Genomic DNA, 6,000 nt, shown 5'->3' on the forward strand with positions numbered 1-6,000 from the left:
CCTGGGAGAGGGTCCTCAGTATCACCATCACAAATGATGCCAAACACTGAGGTCTCTCCAATTATGTTGCCAATGTGGTGGTCCATAGCAGACAGTGAAGAGTCGCTCTGCCCTCATCCTGTTGCACTTATATCCCTTTTGTGGATCATCATTTTTTTGGTGCAAACAATTTCAAATCAAACCATTTCTTTTTAATTTCATTAACTGTTCTGCACTCAGATGAGGCAGAATTTACCACAGCTCTAACCTGCTCCTAAGTAATATTTGTTCTCTTATTTGTCAAGCCATTGCTGAGGGCTCCAAAAAGTATGGCTTGTTTTGCTTCCACTTCGGTGATCAAGTTATATTTTTGCGTCCGAAAAGTTTTTTTTCTTTGTCTTCTTTGATTTCTCCATGTTGGTGGACAGAAATTAGTGACATTTCTTGCAGGTTCTTTATGTAAATGAGAATTCACATGCACTAGCACAGGGTTTTACAACGTGTCTGATTTATCAAGGTGTGTGTAAATCAAGTGGATGAGAAATTGATAAATACAAACTTTTCAGTACTTGCAAACATTCTAAATTTTCTTCATACGAGTTAATTTAGAAGCTTTTCTACACAACAATGATAAATGAGGGCCAGTAATCTGTGTTGGGCTGTGTAAGCCTAGTAGCCAGGATCTGTGTTAGGCTGTGTAAGCCTAGTAGCCAGGATCTGTGTTGGGCTGTGTAAGCCTAGTAGCCAGGATCTGTGTTAGGCTGTGTAAGCCTAGTAGCCAGGATCTGTGTTAGGCTGTGTAAGCCTAGTATCCAGGATCTGTGTTAGGCTGTGTAAGCCTAGTATCCAGGATCTGTGTTAGGCTGTGTAAGCCTAGTAGCCAGGATCTGTGTTGTGCTGTGTAAGCCTAGTAGCCAGGATCTGTGTTAGGCTGTGTAAGCCTAGTATCCAGGATCTGTGTTACGCTGTGTAAGCCTAGTATCCAGGATCTGTGTTAGGCTGTGTAAGCCTAGTATCCAGGATCTGTGTTAGGCTGTGTAAGCCTAGTATCCAAGATCTGTGTTAGGCTGTGTAAGCCTAGTATCCAGGATCTGTGTTAGGCTGTGTAAGCCTAGTATCCAGGATCTGTGTTGGGCTGTGAAAGCCTAGTATCCAGGATCTGTGATAGGCTGTGTAAGCCTAGTATCCAGGATCTGTGTTGGGCTGTGTAAGCCTAGTATCCAGGATCTGTGTTAGGCTGTGTAAGCCTAGTATCCAGGATCTGTGTTAGGCTGTGTAAGCCTAGTAGCCAGGATCTGTGTTAGGCTGTGTAAGCCTAGTATCCAGGATCTGTGTTAGGCTGTGTAAGCCTAGTATCCAGGATCTGTGTTAGGCTGTGTAAGCCTAGTATCCAGGATCTTTGTTGGGCTGTGTAAGCCTAGTATCCAGGATCTGTGTTAGGCTGTGTAAGCCTAGTAGCCAGGATCTGTGTTAGGCTGTGTAAGCCTAGTATCCAGGATATGTGTTAGGCTGTGTAAGCCTAGTATCCAGGATCTGTGTTAGGCTGTGTAAGCCTAGTATCCAGGATCTGTGTTAGGCTGTGTAAGCCTAGTATCCAGGATCTGTGTTAGGCTGTGTAAGCCTAGTATCCAGGATCTGTGTTGGGCTGTGTAAGCCTAGTATCCAGGATCTGTGTTAGGCTGTGTAAGCCTAGTATCCAGGATCTGTGTTGGGCTGTGTAAGCCTAGTATCCACGATCTGTGTTAGGCTGTGTAAGCCTAGTATCCAGGATCTGTATTAGGCTGTGTAAGCCTAGTAGCCAGGATCTGTGTTGGGCTGTGTAAGCCAAGTATCCAGGATCTGTGTTAGGCTGTGTAAGCCTAGTATCCAGGATCTGTGTTAGGCTGTGTAAGCCTAGTATCCAGGATCTGTGTTGGGCTGTGTAAGCCTAGTATCCAGGATCTGTGTTGGGCTGTGTAAGCCTAGTATCCAGGATCTGTGTTAGGCTGTGTAAGCCTAGTATCCAGGATCTCTGTGTTGGGCTGTGTAAGCCTAGTATCCAGGATCTGTGTTAGGCTGTGTAAGCCTAGTATCCAGGATCTGTGTTGGGCTGTGTAAGCCTAGTATCCAGGATCTGTGTTAGGCTGTGTAAACCTAGTATCCAGGATCTGTGTTAGGCTGTGTAAGCCTAGTATCCAGGATCTGTGTTAGGCTGTGTAAGCCTAGTATCCAGGATCTGTGTTGGGCTGTGTAAGCCTAGTATCCAGGATCTGTGTTAGGCTGTGTAAGCCTAGTATCCAGGATCTGTGTTAGGCTGTGTAAACCTAGTAGCCAGGATCTGTGTTGGGCTGTGTAAGCCTAGTATCCAGGATCTGTGTTAGGCTGTGTAAGCCTAGTATCCAGGTTCTGTGTTGGGCTGTGTAAGCCTAGTATCCAGGATCTGTGTTAGGCTGTGTAAGCCTAGTATCCAGGATCTGTGTTGGGCTGTGTAAGCCTAGTATCCAGGATCTGTGTTGGGCTGTGTAAGCCTAGTATCCAGGATCTGTGTTAGGCTGTGTAAGCCTAGTAGCCAGGATCTGTGTTAGGCTGTGTAAGCCTAGTATCAAGGATCTGTGTTAGGCTGTGTAAGCCTAGTATCCAGGATCTGTGTTAGGCTGTGTAAGCCTAGTATCCAGGATCTTTGTTGGGCTGTGTAAGCCTAGTATCCAGGATCTGTGTTAGGCTGTGTAAGCCTAGTAGCCAGGATCTGTGTTAGGCTGTGTAAGCCTAGTATCCAGGATTTGTGTTAGGCTGTGTAAGCCTAGTATCCAGGATCTGTGTTAGGCTGTGTAAGCCTAGTATCCAGGATCTGTGTTAGGCTGTGTAAGCCTAGTATCCAGGATCTGTGTTAGGCTGTGTAAGCCTAGTATCCAGGATCTGTGTTGGGCTGTGTAAGCCTAGTATCCAGGATCTGTGTTAGGCTGTGTAAGCCTAGTATCCAGGATCTGTGTTGGGCTGTGTAAGCCTAGTATCCACGATCTGTGTTAGGCTGTGTAAGCCTAGTATCCAGGATCTGTATTAGGCTGTGTAAGCCTAGTAGCCAGGATCTGTGTTGGGCTGTGTAAGCCAAGTATCCAGGATCTGTGTTAGGCTGTGTAAGCCTAGTATCCAGGATCTGTGTTAGGCTGTGTAAGCCTAGTATCCAGGATCTGTGTTGGGCTGTGTAAGCCTAGTATCCAGGATCTGTGTTGGGCTGTGTAAGCCTAGTATCCAGGATCTGTGTTAGGCTGTGTAAGCCTAGTATCCAGGATCTGTGTTGGGCTGTGTAAGCCTAGTATCCAGGATCTGTGTTAGGCTGTGTAAGCCTAGTATCCAGGATCTGTGTTGGGCTGTGTAAGCCTAGTATCCAGGATCTGTGTTAGGCTGTGTAAACCTAGTATCCAGGATCTGTGTTAGGCTGTGTAAGCCTAGTATCCAGGATCTGTGTTAGGCTGTGTAAGCCTAGTATCCAGGATCTGTGTTGGGCTGTGTAAGCCTAGTATCCAGGATCTGTGTTAGGCTGTGTAAGCCTAGTATCCAGGATCTGTGTTAGGCTGTGTAAACCTAGTAGCCAGGATCTGTGTTGGGCTGTGTAAGCCTAGTATCCAGGATCTGTGTTAGGCTGTGTAAGCCTAGTATCCAGGTTCTGTGTTGGGCTGTGTAAGCCTAGTATCCAGGATCTGTGTTAGGCTGTGTAAGCCTAGTATCCAGGATCTGTGTTGGGCTGTATAAACCTAGTAGCCAGGATCTGTGTTGGGCTGTGTAAGCCTAGTAGCCAGGATCTGTGTTGGGCTGTGTAAGCCTAGTAGCCAGGATCTGTGTTGGGCTGTGTAAGCCTAGTAGCCAGGATCTGTTTGTGCTTTAGCCAACTCCCCTATTGAAAAATTGGCTAAAGCACTGATATGAATACTGTATCAAGCTTGCCTTGTGTTATACATTGTAGAAATTAACAATCGGCTCCACAGGTTCTATAATTTTTGAGAGTGAGAGAGATGATGTTAATCTACTCCACTGCAGCATCTGCCTAAATCAACTCCTCTCCTCTCTTATCCTCTCCTTTCCTCCACTCTCCTCTCCTCTTCTGCCCTTTATCTCACTCCACTCCACATAAGAGAGACAAGACAACATTAGATTGTTCCTCTCCGCTTCTTCTACCGGACAGACAGTGAACAAGATGTGCTGCTGGCTGGGCCATCAATCATAAGAAGAGACACGGTTGCACACAGCAGACACATAGAACAAAGAAACTAGCCTTCTACAGTCACCCAAAGTTGTATCCATCTAACAGACAGGCAACATGTAGGCCAGAAACCCCTCTCGAGGATAAATATCTGCCTTTCGGAACAACCTAGAGCAGGGGAAGCCAGCTGCAGCATTGTCTTCTGACCGGTGGCATCATTCTAACAGCCTGACGTAAGACAATGCACCTGCAGATGAACCTGGTCTGCGTCCCAAATGGCAACCTATTCCTTGCACTTCCTTTGACCAAGGCCCATAGGGATGCATTATGTAGGGAATAGGGTGCCAATAGGGATACAGGCCTGGATGACGGTTGCCATTCACATTAGAATTGTTTTATATATCAATTGTGAAAATTAAACATGTCAATGAAGGTAAATTGGAATGATTTGAGCAAAACTAACATTGTATCCTGGCTACCATAGCAGCTGTAAATATGGTATGATTTAAACATGACGACTAAATTAGCTAGAGACGGGAAGCAATTCTCCTTCCATTAAATTAAACAGTAACACACCCTGATTACAGCTGAGGGAACAGAGCGAGGGAGAGAGAAGAGGGAGGGAGAGAGAGGAGGGCGGGAGAGAGAGAGAGGAAGGAGGGAGAGGAGGGGGGGAGATAGAGGAGGGAGGGAGAGGAAGGATGGAGAGAGCAGCGGGAGGGAGAGAGAGGAGGGTGGGAGAGAGCAGGGGGAGAGAGAAAGAGGGAGAGAGAGAGAGATAGAGAGAGAGAGAGAGAGAGAGAGGGGAGGCAGGCAGGCAGGGAGAGAGAGAGCAGAAGGAGGGAGAGAGCAGAGGGAGGGCGTGAGAAGCGGTGAGGGAGAGAGGAGGGAGGGAGAGAGAAAGAGCAGGGAGGGAGGGAGGGAGGGAGGGAGGGAGGGAGGGAGGGAGGGAGGGAGGGAGGGAGGGAGGGTGCAGAGCGAGGGAAAGAGCAGAGGGAGAGAGAGAGGAGGGAGGGAGAGAGAGAGAAGGGAGGGAGAGAGAGAGAGAGAGAGAGGAGGGAGGGAGAGAGAAGGGAGGGAGAGAGAGAAAGGAGGGAGGGCGCAAGCAGAGGGAGAGAGAGGAGGGAGGGAGAGAGAGAGGAGGGAGGGAGAGAGAGAGAGGAGGGAGAGAGAGAGAGGAGAGAGTGAGAGGAGGGATGGAGAGAGCAGAGGGAGGGAGAGAGAGGAGGGTGGGAGAGAGCAGGGGGAGAGAGAGAGAGAGAAAGAGAGAGAGAGAGTGAGAGAGAAAGAGAGAAAGTGTGAGAGAGAGAGAGAGAGAGAGAGAGAGGGAGGGGAGGCAGGCAGGGAGAGAGAGAGCAGAAGGAGCGAGAGAGCAGAGGGAGGGTGTGAGCAGAGGGGAGGGAGAGAGAGGAGGGAGGGAGGGAGGGAGGGAGGGAGGGAGGGAGGGAGGGAGGGAGGGAGGGAGAAAGAGAGAGGAGGGGTGGAGAGAGAGAGCGAGAAGAGACAGGGAGAGAGGAGGGAGAGAGAGAGGAGGGAGGGAGAGACAGAGAGAGCAGAGGGAGGGAGAGAGAGCGCAAAGGGAGGGAAGGAGAGAGAGAGAGAGAGAGAGAGAGGAGGGAGGGAGAGAGAGAGAAGGGAGGGAGAGAAAGGAGGGAGGGAGGGCACGAGCAGAGGGAGGGAGAGAGAGAGCAAAGGGAGGGAGGGAGGGAGAGAGAGCGGAGGGAGGGAGCGAGCAGAGGGAGGCAGAGAGCAAATGGAGGGAGGAGAGAGAGGAGGCAGGGAGAGAGAGGAGGGAGGGAGAGAGAGGAGGGAGGGAGGGATAGTGAGGAGGGAGGGAAAGAGAA

At 49.1% G+C, this 6,000-nt stretch overlaps 1 protein-coding gene across 5 annotated transcripts in view; it reads right to left on the bottom strand.

Annotated features, from left to right (window-relative positions):
* The window catches only part of LOC115200469 (ATP-binding cassette sub-family A member 2), a 147,978-nt gene that overhangs the window by 120,239 nt on the left and 21,739 nt on the right, over positions 1–6,000 (bottom strand). The gene's annotated exons all lie outside the window — the stretch shown is intronic.

The sequence above is a fragment of the Salmo trutta genome, chromosome 9 (genome assembly GCF_901001165.1).
Source record: "Salmo trutta chromosome 9, fSalTru1.1, whole genome shotgun sequence".
Taxonomy (NCBI): Eukaryota; Metazoa; Chordata; class Actinopteri; order Salmoniformes; family Salmonidae; genus Salmo; species Salmo trutta.